Genomic DNA, 16,163 nt, shown 5'->3' with positions numbered 1-16,163 from the left:
TAGTCTGCCATTTCAAAAGAGCTCTGCTGTGGGTTTTGGAGGTGTTTTGGGATATGTTGGGGCACTAATGTTATTTCTATTTTTACTGCATTTTTTAAAGATTTATGCTTTTCCCCCTGTTGTGTTTGAGTCTTTGTGAGTAGATCACAGATATACTTCCTAATATGATAATTTGCATTCTTCATGCTGCTGCCATGGAGGCCCTAAGGCCTCGAGGATAGACCTAGAATGTATTCCAAATTTAGTATTCTATACATTCCTTGCCCTGCATGTGCTATCAGTTTAGCAGCCATCTTGCCTGTGTCTTCTTATCTTAGTTCCCTGGCTAGATCACTGTTTTGTTGAGCTTGTTTGTGTATCTGTGGGCATGTGTGTGCAGATACAGGGCTACCTTTTGGGAGGTGTGGTCAGCACTGGGCATTGGGGATACTGTGTTTAGTTATAGCTATATATGTAAGAGTTTCTTGGGCGTCCAGATATCAGGCAGTGTGAAAATAACAAGAAAACTCTTGTAGTTAATATTCCTGCTAGAGAGCTAGAGCTTTGGTTTCTCTAGTGGCAGTTTTGACTAGCCACATAGTAGCGCAGAGGGTTAAAATGTCTGCTGCAAAGAACAGACCTGTATTTCATGTTGATAGCTGAGTGGATTAGTAATGCAAGCCTTTACTAGCGCTTTATAACAAATTAAATGTATGTGAGAGAAGGGCTATGGGGAGATGAGGGGCACTTTTGACGGGTGGTATTGAGGTAGTCTGAGGAGGAGGTCATGGGGGAAGCAAAACAGATTGTGAGCCGGCCCGGAGTATGTGTGTGCCTCTGATCTTTGTATAATTTCCATGACTGTTCCGCCATTTTCAATATTTTTTGGATTTACTTGCTCCCTGCTACTACAATGGGCAGTTTGGGGCCTCTTTGGCCCAAAAATATTATTGTCTGCTTTTAGAGGTTTTTTTTTTAGTCTTCATTACAGCTCTCCTAGGGTGTATAGGGACTTCATAAGACCACAGAAATTATTCCTGACTTTTCCCCCCAATGTTCTTGATTATTGCTGGGATACTGTACAAGCCACACATATATTTCTGATTTCCAACAATTTTTCACAATCTCCCTGCTGCAGTCCTGACAATATTGGAATTTGGTGAGCAGTTGTGTAACACACGCATACCCCTGCAGTGAAGGGGGGGGCATCAACCCTTTAGTGGACCCTCTGTCCTACAGCTGTCCCCCTATCAGCCCAAGGCCAATGAATGTTTGTGAGATATGAAGGGCCTCTCATCACTTTCTGCAGGGCAGCGCTATAACATTTTATTTTCCACAACATAATTTTATTGTTGACAACCATTACAGTATGCGGGCCTTGCAGGGCACCCAGGGTATACGGTCAGGATGACATAGACGAGAGTCAACATTTTCAAAAACATTAGAGGATTGATAGCAGGTAAAATATATTCTGAAGGAAGGTAAGAACAAAAAAAAGAGAAGAAAGAAACAACTGTGCCACATTGTCTCTGTTCAACAAATAAAGCAGCCTTGAATACAGGGAAAGTTTTTGCCATAAAAGCACTAAGGGAATGCTAGTCTATTAGTGTCATAGCAACAGGTCGTCAGCATCAAACAGGAAACACCTCCAAATAGGGACGTGTTTCACCTGGATTGTGACGAAGAGGTAGTGAACTTGGGTCACTCTGGCACCTGCTCCCTTCTAAGTCCCGTTCAATGTATGGGGGGCGGGTGCCTCGCAGGATTGTTGGTCGAAGGGGACCAGGTGCGTGCTGAGTGCAACACAGGCCAGTTATGGCTGCCCGTCACTTCCTCGGCTCCACGGGGTAAGTGGGGGTAGGCCCTATATAGCCCTCGCGGCCTCAGTTTGTTGTGGATACGGAGGGGCCCCACACACGAATCGAGCCACGTGAGCAGCACCGCACCAACCCGGTTTACTCACTGCTGCATCACACCATGCCTTTGCCAGCAGCAAGGGGCGCAGATGCAGAGGTAGGTTCACAATGGACTCAGGGAGGCCCCACAGTAGGTGTAGTCATAAACTCCAGGCAGGTACGGCACACCAGGAATGCATCCAGGGAACATCAATGCATAGCTACATCAGGGGGGCCACACATTGACCTCAGCAGGGATCCTCAGCATCTACAAGTTGCCATATGGGATGGAGAAGGCCCTTCAAAGCCAGGCAGAAAAGTCTAACTCCATCGGTCTCCAATCCCACCGGCCGTAACGTCTTACAGCTGAGGCTCGGCACGGAAGTACAGTCACAGCCTAGCACGGTATCTTCGGCTTCAACTCAGGGGCTGCCAACAGACAGAGAAGAGGTAAATAGTGGACTCCGCCGTCACCGGAGTCACAAAACAGGCAGGTGAAGTGTAGAGCCTGCGGTGTGGAATCACCGAGCATGTGCCTCCGGAAGTGATCTCCTCACCGTCCGAGGCCCGCGACTCAGCGCTGCAGCTCTGGCGTGGTCACCTCATGATCCCCAGGGCAGGCGCAGGACAGCCTCCGCTCCAGTCACTCCCAAGAAGCCTGCCTGCGCCCATCGGTAGGTCCCAGGGCAAGTCTGGCCGCTGAGCATCGGAGGAGCTGGAATGTGACGCAGCCAGGGCCCAAACCCCATGCCCCAGGCCAATCCGTGGCATCACCAGGCTGCAGCTCTGCCTGCGAGCCCGCCGTTAAGCACCTCGATCAGGCGGCGGAAGTACAGAGGCACGGTACAGGGGGGCCTCGGGGAAGAGAGGGTCTGATGGCACAGGATAAGAGAAGGATTTGAGAACGGGCCACCGGAGCTCGTCTAAAGTGCGTCCACCATGTTGGACCAGCTGGCAACACCCCGCAGCACTATAATTTTGTGTTACACCAGTGCTACTTGGGACATAGAATTGTTCCAGGCTGTATTGTCTTACGCCCAAATATCTTGCATTACTCCTGGTGTGTTTGAGGCCTTATCCAGATTTTTATAGATTTGTAACAACCTTCGTAGTATTGTCCTGAGTTGTTTGGGTCAAGAAAATGTATTATTTCATAAGGGATGCATACAACGTCGCCCCTCTTTTGGGCTATTGTGCTCCAGGATTGGACTTCATTTTGCTAGTGCCTAAAGATTTGTATCGAGCAATTTTCGATATATCACTACACTAATTTACTCATTGGACGCACTGCACAGTCAGGGTTTGCTATTGAGGAACGATTTTTAAAATCATGTCAATCACCACTGCGTCCCTTAGAATTCAGGGACGACCCTCTGGGCGCAACTTTTTCATAAGATCGCCTCTGCGATACTTTAAAGAAGTTCAACTTTTAAATCCAGTCTTTGTATTCCATAAAATTACACCATCCGGTATCAGTTGCATATGGTTATTTTATTCCATCCTCTTACATTTCAAATTAATATGTTGTACATCACATTTAGTTTTCATGAATTAATTTTTCACAAGGTCCCAATGCATTTCGTGCCATCTGGCACTTCATCAGGGGAATCTGTACATTAATATATATGGTGAGGATCCACACTTAAACATCATATATAACAGGACCAAAAAATAGTTAATTTCAATGATCTTCAAAACTCTTCTCATAAGTATACTTACTATAATATCTATCAACAATATACAATATGTTTATCAGACGGGTGGTAGTAAAACTTTTCAAATAAATGCATTTTATCTGCATGCCATGATAGTTGCAATGAAATCTTAATTCGTGAAATAGTCAAACTAATTTCAAAGTTAAATATAATACATTGACCAACAATAATAATGATGCTTTCTCTTGATGGTGTTCGAGAACAAACCAAATTAATATTGCATTAGAATGAGTACATCGCGCAAATATCAAACTGTTGTAACACGATAATGAAACTGTCTAATATAAAAAATAGTGTCGCCAGCGTTTTATATTTCAAAGCATAACTAAGTTTCATAATGGAACCATAAATGCGTTTAACCTCTCTATTGAACCTACAGATCCACCGCATAAATCTCTGGAGCTTCTTGGAGCTCTAACGCGTGGTGTGTATTTTCTCAATTCATGCTGCGGTTTCATAACGAAACCCCGAAAACGTTTAACGCTTACCGATAGTGCCGCAAAATTGCCGCGTGTATCCCAAAAATCTTGCAACGCCGAAGCGTGGGGTTAGCTTTCCGCCATTATAAGCGTTTAAACTCAGATTTTAGAAATAAACGATGTCATGCTGATCTATGTGAAAACGTGTAAGTGTGGCGGCCATATTGAAAGAAGTTAGAAACTAACTATTGTGATGTGGAATAGCAGTTCGTAATCAGCATATAAATCAATAAACATCCAGATATAAGACAACATTATATTAAATAAATGACATATGTGAATAACCGTGTTACATTAAAGGATTCAAGCATACATTTGATTTAAATTAAAATTTCACTATTCTGCATGCAGTGTTTACTACTTTTCACCAGTATTAGATGGTATTTGTATGTCACAGATAGCATGAGAATTCCGTGCGGTCATTTAGCCCATAAGGCGTTAAAGCGTCCAGTTTATAAATCCACTCATTTTCTTTCTGCAGTAGTTTACGATTGAGATCCAGATGGACATCTTTATCAAGTGTCTCTAACACTTAAAATTTCAATTGTGAAACATTGTGTCTTCGTTCGTTGAAATGTAATGCCACTGTTGATTTTTCATCATTCCTTCTGATACTGCTCTTATGTTCAGAAAGTTTGGTTTTGATCTTTCTAATAGTTTTCCCAACATAGACTAAGCCGCATGGGCACTTCAACAGATAAACTACATTTTTAGAGTCGCATGTGGCTGTTACTTTCAGATCTATGTTTTTCCCACTCCTTGGGTGATTTATTTTAGTTCCTTTAATGATAGCGTTACAATTGTTTCAATTCAAACATGGTTGTGTGCCTTTGAATTGAATGATGGGTTCACTTATGTTTGGATTCTTTAGAAGATCTAAAATGTTTCTGCTTCTAGTAAAAGCAAATCTGGGGTTCTCTTCAAAAATACCTTTAAAGTCTGGTTCATTCACCAAAATCTGCCAGTGTTTCAATATAGTTTTTTTGTACATATGACTCTTTGTGGAATATTTTCATGTCAATAACAACATTTCATCATGGGTTTATAGCTATGTAATAACTTGGTTGTCATGTAAGTGTGCCCTTTAATTTATTCTCACCTACATGTACAGCAGATAGAGTTTTGGTTGGTCTATGTTAATTTCCTAAATTCAAACTTTAGAAATAAGAAGAGGACATGGAAGCCATAAAACATACACCGACAAGAAAGTGTCCAGTAAAAATTGTAATACCTCCAGAAATACCACAATTTCTGCACAGTCTGAAATCAAAGACTCTGTGTTATTTAACTTAAGTGTACAGCACAGTGTACCTTGTTCACCCAGTCCTTCTGTGAAGCAAGTTGTTGGAAGCGCTACTCGATGAAATGCACTAGCACTACTACCTACAGATTACGTCATTGAAAAACAAATGTCCCTTACACTAACTGCTGATCTGAAAGTAATCATAACTGAAGCAGGATCATTCCACCAAATAGAACAGAGATGGGAGTAAGGAATACCTGTTCTAGCATCAGAACATGTTTTTTAAAATATGCATCTTCGTCTCCGTCATCTTTAGTTCTGCCTCCTAAAAAAGGACATCTTCTCAGCTTCTCAAAGCTATCCTTCAGATGACGGTGATATTCAGAGGTTTCCTGAGTGTGGCTGCCAAGAGAACTTAAAGAAGTTTCCATGAAGTCCAATTGTCGATGCTACTATTGATGATGATGACAAAGAAGAACCTGAGATTGTTCAGAATAAGTTAGATGCAAACCCTAAATTAACCTGTGCTCACTCTGGTAACTTGGCACAGATTGGTCAGGCTTAACTTAAGAAGCTATGTGCAAGTATTTGTGTAACACCTAAAAAAGTAAAACAGTGAAAATACCACACAAAAATAATGCACATCAGGTTTGGAAAATAGAGTTGAATGCAAAGAACATAATAATACCAAAATGACCAAAATCCAATAGGTTGAACTGCAGTTACAGAATTTCTTGAAATATAGTGCTTAAAAGCAAAACACATGTTTCTGGGTTAAATTAAAAAATTCAGGCGAAAGCGATGGAGTGCCGGTTGGATACAGGAACCAACTATTTCCTGCTGAAAAAATACCTTAGTTGGAGGAAATGTCGAGGGTGAGATGGGAGAAGCAGGAAGGCAATGAGTTGGTTCCAGTCCTTCGGATTCCTGGGTGATGCATCAACATAGAGCCATTTGTAGTGACCTGGGGCAGGGCACTAGGACCCTGCAGTGGACCGTGGGGACACCAAGGGAACTGGACACCACATCCGGTCAAGGGTGTGGGAGGGGCAGTGCAGAGGGACGAGGAAGCATGGGTAGACGTGAGTGTGGGCAGCTCAGCACATACTGTATCAAAAAAGAATCATCGATCCTTACCTCTCTCCCATGTATCTGTGGGGGCTAAGGACAAGATATCTGGCGAACGAAGCCGGGATCGTCCATCACCCACAGAAGAGCAGAAGTGGATTGGATCGTTGTCCCCTGAAAAACAGCGCTACGGAACCAGGAGCCCACCCTGGTCCGCTGACAGAAGGAACATCGCGGCAATTGGTGTGACGTTGCGGAAGAAGAAAAGAAGAAATGGAGACATGAGCCCACCCTGGTCTGAGTCGAGCAACCAAAGAAGCAGTGATGCGGGAGCCCACCCCGGCTGCCGAAGAAGCGGTAAGAGTGCTGAGGATGATTGAGGCTGCACGCAAAAAAGAAAAGGAAATAAGGCGTCCACCGCAGATGCGAAGAGCAGGCAAGCGTCGGCACCTCTTCTAAATCAGTACTCAAACCCTATACCAATTACCCAAATCCATTTATCATTAATGGAAAATATCAAACCTCACTTAACTAAGTCAGGGAGAAGGAAATGTCCTAATAGTAATAACACATTTCTGTCCAACCCGTGGTTTAATGAAGACTGTAAGAAAGCTAAAAAGAGTCTAATTAAAGCGCGAAGGCTGAAAGAACCGGGAAAGGTTAGATTAGAAAGGAGAACTTATAACCAGGTATTAAAAATTGCACGCATAAATTGGGAGGACTCCAGTTGGGAAGATCTGTTAGCTGCCGCAAAAAAAGGAGATCAAACCTTATTTTGGAGGATCGTTGCAAATGGCAATAATATTAGTAAACCGGTCCAGCACCATAACCTAGACCCTAAAACATGGTTTAGCCATTTTTCCCAATTGTATGCATGTTCAGAGCCCTTAGCAAGTGAGCATCAATGTACTATTAAAGACTTGATGGAGTCGAGCGACCTTGAACCCCTACATTTTAGTATTGCAGATACCGAACAAGCTATAGCTGCCATTAAACTGTCCAAAGCGCCGGGACTAGATAAAACACCGGGGGATCTATTTAGGCATGCTCCTGATGTATGGGTTCCATACCTTAATTTACTATGTAACCCAATAAGTAAAGGTCAGCCTATCCCCCTGTCATGGAAGGGCGCGGAGATCGTCCCAATATATAAGAAGGGTAATAGAGACGATCCCGCAAATTATAGACCCATCAGTCTAATAGATATCACCCAAAAGGTCTATTCTAAACAGTTACTGGAAAAGCTAAACAAATGGATAGTCGATAACAGTATTTTGTCAACTTGCCAGGCAGGTTTCAGGAAAAGAACCAGTACCATTGACCAGGTATTTAGGTTACAGACTACAGCCTGGAAATACACCAAACTAAGACAAAGCAATCTGTACGTGGCCTTTATTGACTTAAAGGCTGCTTTAGACTCAATTCCTAGAGACCTGTTGTGGGTAAACCTATTGAAACAAGGGGTTCCAAGAAACATACTGGTGCAGCTTATCAGACTTCACGAAGATAATTTTTCTAAGGTACGTTGGGGGAAAGGTGGGGAGCTTACGGAGAAAATACCAGTTGGGAGGGGGGTACAGCAGGGGTGCATCCTGGTACCCACCTTGTTCCTCCTTTATATCGATGACATGGTTGAGTTTTTGCAAAAAACAAACCATGATTCCCCAAAACTGGGTGGTAATGATATATGTGCCTTGACATTTGCAGATGACACTATTTTGCTCTCACAGACACCCAGGGGATTGCAAAATTTATTGAACAAACTTGATGTGTACTGCAACTTAAAAGGACTGGAAATAAATCCTGTAAAAATAAAATATATGGCTATCAGGCCACATAAAAGTTTTAAGAGTAACATAATGCTGAATGGCGCTAATTTAGAGAGAGTAAACACATTTGTTTACCTGGGGGTCACTATAGATTCTACCCTTTCATGGCATCCACATATAAAAAAATCTAGGACTATCTTAACGCAATATGCAGCACCCATTCCGAAAAAACTTCATGCCACTAGAATAAAGGCTATTACACCAGCACTGGAGGTTTATAAATCCAGAGCGCAAACAGCCGCCTTGTATGGCTCTGAATTGTGGGGAGGAGAGCAGCTCTCTATACTAACTGTGGGAGAAAATAGGGCTTTAAGAGCGATGGTCCCCCTTCCCCAAAATACCCCACCGATTCCTTACAACTATGACTTGGGGCTAAAACGCATTGAACATAGGGCGGTTTGGATGAAACTATCTTACTGGATAAGGATATGGGTTACTGAGGAACTTTTCATTTATAGGCAGGCATTGGGAGAATTACTTGCATTGGATATCCATGTCAGTTTCCCTTGGTTGGCTAATGTCCGTATATGGCTCTTGGATTTGGGCCTAAGTAAATTTTGGACTGATCCTGGTGCGCTGACCATTGAATCCAAAAGGGAACTAAAAAATGTTTATTGGAACTTTATTTCACGTAAAGTCACTTTGAATTGTGGACATGGTTCATTAACAACTGAATTTCTAATGTTTAAGCCAACTCCCTGCTTCGAATCATTTTTAGATCAGATTGAACCACCACTCGCGAAAATACTCTACCTGAAATTCAGAAACTGTATCCTCCGAGTTGGAACATTTACATCCAAATGGGAAAGGCCTCAGAAGAGTGAAGAAGATAGTATGTGTAAAATGTGCTACTTAGGTGAGTTGGAGGACGTAGCACATATCCTTTTTTTCTGTCCAACCTATTTTAATGCTAGAAGAAAGTGGATAAAACCGTTGGGGAGGAAACTGGGCATTAGGAAGTATAATGATATGCTACGCATCCTAAAGACTGATAATACACAACTCATTGTATTTGGTATTAGCAGATTCCTGTTGGCTATCAATTTTATGAGAATGAAGAAAGGATTCAAGTTTTAATTATCTACTTACACTAGAGCGTTTTAGAATACAATCTTGTACTGCTGGAATAATCTGTTGGATATTTTTTTGCACTTGCAAATTGCACTTTATATTGAAGTACTCGATGAAAAGTAGATTTTTATTTATTTATCCAAATGATTTTAATTTTAAAGGGCCAAGCTTTTACATCCCGAAATTGTAGTCAGCCATTAAAGCACTTTAGTATTTTATTTATATATCGTAGTCCTACCTTTTTAAATATGCCTTTTGTATTTTGCACTGTAGTAAAGATCCTGAAACTCGTGTGAACACAATTTTAAAAATCTGTAAAACCCATTTAGGTTGTCTTAAATGCAGGAATTCTTGAGGTTTATTGTACTAGATTGATATAATGTACTTTTTTAACATTGTTTCCTCTTTTATGATTCTATGAATCGAATAAAGATGTTCTTGATTGATTGACTAAAGAATAAAGACGTGCGTAGTTCAAACGAACTATCGCGAGAGCGGCGGCCATTTTGAGGACAGGCAGATCGGGCCAATCAGGAGCAAGAAACAAGCGGCGGCCATCTTAAGAGGTCAGGCAAAGCGAGAGGGACAAAGAAACATCGCAAGACTAAGGTGGCCATTTTGAAGTCAGGCAACTAAGCCAATAGAAGCAAAGAACAGCGAGGCAGCCATTGAAACATATAGGAAATAAAGGAAATAGAGTGAAAAGACACAAAAAGAAGAGGAAAACTGTGGGAAATAAAGCAAGATACAGAGAAAACAAAGGGCCAAATAAAGAATTAAAGAAAGAAAAAGGAAAAAAGGGTAGGGTAGTGCCAAAGAAGGAAAATGAGCGACAATGATGAGAAGCAGAGCACGCAAGCAGTATTCCCCAGGCCTCTACCATTTAGCTTATCGGAGCCGCAAGCAGGCATCAGGTTGGAAAGATGGATCAGAAAATTTGAGCACTGCATGAGCGCCATGGACGTCCCGGATAGCAAACAACTGCACCTGCTTCTGAATCTCGCAGGGGATGAAATAGAAGATCTGCTTTGAACATTTCCCGCTGATCAAACAGCGAATTACAAGGGAGTGATACAGTGTCTCACACTGAAATTTGACCCTCAACAAAACGTTAACTTTGAGAGGTGCACATTCAACACTGCATGCCAGCAAGGAGAAGAGAGCCGAGATGATTTTGCAACAAGACTGAGAATACTGGTCACATACTTCGAGTATGATAAATTTGACAATGAGCAAGCAATAAGATTGCGTATTATCAAAGGTTGTCAATCAGTAGAGTTCCGAGTACGCATTCTGAAGGAACCAACAACGCTGGGAAAGATATTGACAATGGCTCGCACGGAAGCACAGGCCACAGAGCATGCCAAGCAGATGGAGATGGGAAAAGAGAAGAGAGTGGCGTTAGCACATCGCGTCCCTGGGAATTAAAAAAAAAAAGAATTCCAGGCGCCGGTCCTACCAAAGAAGAGCAAACAAACATGCTACAGATGTGGCCTCGAATTCCCACACGTCGGTGCCTGCCCAGAATGGGTCAAAAGTGCAAGAAGTGCAACAGGGACAATCACTTTTCAAGCATGTGCATGACCAGACAATTCACAAGTGAGAGAAGCAGAACAATGAGACAACGGATGACCAGCAACAGTTACGCACAACACATGGAAATGGTCAATCGCAGCTCCCCCGACAAGTCAGAAGAAATGGCAGCACCTGTGAGGGAGGCAAGACTATATCTAACCATATACCTATTGTCCATTTGATATGAATAAGTACGTATTTAGAAACCTTAGAAATTTCCATAATAGAATGATGTTATAAGGATGCTGACCAATTTATGGATGACATGAAAAGAAATATTTAAACCAGTGTTGACTATGCACTAGGACTGTGACATCACATTAAGATTGTTGATTTGGTGTAAATAACACTTGTTTGGAAACATTGGGAACTTGCCATGTAGGAATGATGTTATGAGTGTACTGATCAATAATTTTCCTCGGTATGAATCAGCTTGACATATGTATATTAATGGACATTATTGTGCCTACAGATTGATTGACGGTGACAAGTATATAAAGAATCAAATCACGACTGTTATGATGCCAATAAAGGTATAGATGTCTTTCACCTTCACATATTGGTTTTTAATAATGTGAAATAATAGGAATTTCTCCTGCAATGAGTTGTAGGTGTTTTCCTGTAGCACAATGTAATAGTATGAATTGACTAGTAAGGTCATATATAGGCCTTTATGCGTTATATAGTTTCATTTTGAAAAATTACCTCTAGGATATAGTAACTTTGCCATTGAATGGTGTTGGATCACATCATTACTGATACAATTGTTCTTTATAAATGTTTTCCCGAGTAGGAAAAACAATCTTTGTATAGAATGTGACTATGGACATACATTGAAATTTTTATATCTGGGTTTTTAATTGGTGATAAAGTTTTTTAAATAGATGTCTGCACTTTTGTAAATAGCACTTTGTGCTTTTTGTATTTTTAAAGCCCTGAAGAAGTCCGATAACGGACGAAACGCGTTGGCTATCCATTTTAACAGAAAATTGAATAAAGAATTGTTCTCAACTGAGACGCCTTCTTTGAATTTTTCTTGGGAAAACAAGCAATTATTTTTGAATTGTACATAACATGATTATTGTTCAGAATACTTATGTGATATGTTGGAAAATCTGAAGGGTGCAGGGCCATCTTTTGTGGAGACTATATCTAATGTCAGACTTGCCCAAAGAAGCTAAAAGGACAGAGCACGTTCATCTCGTGGAGAAGCAGCAGATAAAGACAACTGCCACTGTGGACATCGGCGTAGGGAGCCACCAAGCTAAGTTTGTGCTTGACAGTGGAGCCACATGCAACATCATGTGCATTTCAGAGTACAAGAAAATGAGAGTGAAACTGCAGTTATCACCATCGACCGTCGATGTGTTCATGTGGGGCTCCAAAAGCCCAGTAGAAAATATGGGAAAATGTACAGAGACTTTAACATACAAAGGCAGGTCCTACCAAGAAGAAATACACGTGCTCAATGGTGACATCCCAGCACCATGCCTGCTAAGCAATGTGACGGTGCAGGTGATGGGGCTACTAGCAATGACATACCACAAACGGAAAACATCCTACAAGAATACCCAGCTATACTCAAAGGTCTTGGTAAACTGAAAGGAAAACAGATAACATTACATATCAATGAAGCAGTCAAGCCGGTGGCCCAACATCATAGACGAGTACCAATCCACCTACAACCACAAGTTGAAGAGGAAATAACTAGCTTACTTGCACAAGATATAATTGAACCTGCTGTAGGGCCAACGCCTTGGGTGTCTCGGATTGTGGCAGTTCCAAAGAAGAACACCTCCAAGATCCGCATCTGCGTAGACATGAGGATCCCAAATACTGCAATCGCAAGGGAATGTCACCCGGGGCCACACCTAAACGACATGATCAGCAGTCTCACTGGGGCCTGCCGATTTTTGAAGCTGGACTTTTGCAAAGCGTAGCATCAATTAGAACTGGATCACCAATCCAGGTACATCACGAAATTCTCCACACTCCGGGGTCTGTTTAGATACAAGCGACTGAGCGTCGGAATCTCATCGGCAGCGGAGATATTCCAGGAGACAATAAGGCAGGTGATAAGGCCGGTACAGAACAGCCTAAACTATAGTGATGACATTTTGGTATTTGGAAAAACAGATAAAGAACATGACACAGCTTTGCTTCAAGTGTGCACACAACTGGAGCAAGCGGGCCTAACATTAATTGGAGACAAATGCGAGCTAAGGAGAGGGGAACTGGTGTTCTTCGGACACATTTTCTCCAAACAAGGGATGAGGCCAGACCCCAGCAAAGTTGAAAAACTGAATAACGCAAATCGCCGACAGATGTCACAGAAGTAGGATCATTTCTAGGCCTTGCCTGCTACTGTGCTCGATACATACAGGATTTTGCCACCGTGAGCACACCACCAAGAGAACTAACCAAACAAGGACAGAAGTTCATCTGGTCTCAGGAATGCAACAAGGCATTTGAAGAAATAAGACAAGCAGTGGTGACTGTGGAGCATCTAGCCTACTTTGACCCCGTGCTTTGCACTGAACTGACTGTCGATGCCAGCCCAGTATGACTAGGAGCACTATTAGCGCAGCATCTGCCAGGGAGAGATTCACAAAGAAAAATTGTTGCATATGCAAGCAAAAGCTTATCGAACATTGAAAAAGCAAACTCACAAACAGAAAAGGAGAGCCTAGCAGTGGTATGGGCGTGTGAACACTATCACATGTTCATCTACGGAAAGTCATTCACCATCATAACTGACCACCGGGCGCTGGTGATGATCTATGGCAGGCCGTCAGCCAAAATACCACCTAGGATTGAACGCTGGGGCATAAGGCTGAGGGTGTATGACTACACGATTGTGCACAAGCCAGTAAAAGAACACAATCTGGCAGAATACATGTTGAGACACCCATTACCGCAGGCACAATAGACGACATAGATAACATAAGAATACCTCACCTTCGTATAAAGCAAAACACCCCAGCACCGATAACACTAACGGAGCTGGCAAGGGAGACTAAGGAAGATGCCACGCTGCCAGTGGCCATGGAGACAATGAGAAGGCAGAGATGGAGACACATCAACAACAACTGCACCTGGGAAGCAGGAGTATGCAAGGAAGAAGTGCTAGCTCTAAAGAAGATACATGAAGAACTGTCAGAGACAGACACAGGAATAATGATGAGAGGGACAAGAATAGTGATACCAAGTTCACTCAGGAGGCAATTGGTTAATCTGGCTCATAATTCGCACCGAGGCGTACTAGCAACGTGGAAACTGCTAAGAGCCAAAGTATGGTTCCCTGGCCTAGGGCGCATGGTAGAAGACACCATAACGACATGCCACCTCTGTCAAGTGACAGGACCACCGGCTAGGCATGAACCACTACAAATGTCAGAACTTCCAAGAGCGGTGTGGACAACATTAGCAGCTGATTTATTTGGGCCACTGGGCAGAGGCAACTATATGCTTGTGGTCATCGATGAATACTTGCGATTTCCAATAGTACGGCATGTCCCATCAACATCAGCAACAGCAACCTTACCGATATTAGATTACATATTTGCAGCATGGGGCTCACCAGAAACGCTAAAAACAGACAATGGTCCTCCATTCTCAGGAGAAGACTACCGCAGATTCATAGCCTATCTAGGGATAACCCACAGGAAGATAATTCCGCTGTGGCCTCAAGTGAATGGAATGGTGGAGAGGTTCATGGGGAACATCAAAAAGGCAGTTCAAAGAGCGAAGCTGGCGCAGATATCACTTGGCCAAGCTCTGTGCCAGGTACTCCGTGACTACAGAAACATGCCCCATAATTCCACAGGAAGGAGCCCCGCAGAGCTAGTACTGGGAAGAACAAGTAGGACGAGGCTACCACAAAGAGAAGTACCTATGTCACCAGGTCACAGCAGCATTGCAGAAAAAAACAGAGAGGCAAAGAAAAAATGAAAAGATATGCAGACGCCAAGCGACACACCATCTCGTCAGACCTAAAGGAAGGAGACACAGTGGTAGTGCGTCAACGACAACAAAAGAAATTTGACAGGATGTTCTCCAAAGACCCTCTAACAGTAACAAAAGTGAAGGGCCCAATGATCACGGCAGAGTCAGAACACCAGAGGATAACACGGAACAGTTCACACTTCAAAGAACTGAAGTAGAAGAAAGGGGAAGACCAAGACAAGGAAACAGCAAAACACACAAGATGATGGACGGAATGTTGCACAATGGCAGAACATTCACCCCCAGTCACAGATCTGGGTTTACTCCATCATTATATTTCTCACCAAGCCACCCCAGTTCAGACATGGCCATATGCAAATCAGTCTTGACCCTGTGCCGCATGGGAACAGTCCAGCCCGAACTGCCAAGCCATGTCTTCCCTGGACCGGAATCAAGCATCCAGTGGTCTTGCGGAGCCTGGGCCCGATGAGCTCCATCAGCCATCAGCTTTGGGCAGGCCAAAACTTAACCAAAGTGGCATTCTGGTCATACCAGGGTTTCATATCCTCCTGGCTTACTTCCATATTCTCCTGGGCCAGCTTCTGGAAGCATACTGTTTGGTTGCAGAGGGCCAGCATGTGGCTGACCACATACCGAGAGCCTCTCCTAGGGGCTTGATCCCAGCCCTTCTTCACCAAACTGAGAGGTCCTCTCACAGGATGAACAAAGCAAACACAAAGAAAGGATGGACGGAGCGCTGGAACTTTTCAGACACTCACCCCCAATTACAGATCTGGATCAAGTCCATCATTGTTCTTTAGCTCACTTCACCACCCCAGTTCAGACCGAGCTCTCACAGGATGCCCATACAGAAATTTAAAGGGACTAAATCCAACTGCTTTCCGGGAGATTTCCCTGTAACGCAAACAAAAGACATGGCAGGAGGACGTCCCACTTACGGCTAATGGGTTCTGGTAGACACATAATCATGTCTATTAGTGTTAGGTTGAACCTTTAACCTTTCAACCAACCCATTGCTTTAAGGTTAGTAAGCAGTGGCGAACATGTAGGTTACCCAACTCTCCTCCCATAGAGCCTTTATGTAATTAGAGATGAAGTTGGTACACCAGTCAGATACCACTTCCTCGGGGAAACACACACGCTTAAAGAATCCCATCAGTGCCCAGGCAACAGCGGGAGCAATCACTGTCCTCAGCAGGATAGGTTCTGGGTACCAGGTGCTATGGTTCATCAAGACCAGAACAAATCTGTTGCCTGTGGATGTCGGGGTCCAGAGGCCCAATGATGTAGATTTCTACCCTCTCAAAGGGGGTACTAATGACAGGAAAAAGTTGCAGGGGGCC

This window comes from Lissotriton helveticus, chromosome 4_1, assembly GCF_964261635.1.
Source record: "Lissotriton helveticus chromosome 4_1, aLisHel1.1, whole genome shotgun sequence".
NCBI classification, from domain to species: Eukaryota; Metazoa; Chordata; class Amphibia; order Caudata; family Salamandridae; genus Lissotriton; species Lissotriton helveticus.
Note: the sequence above shows the minus strand (reverse complement) of the source record.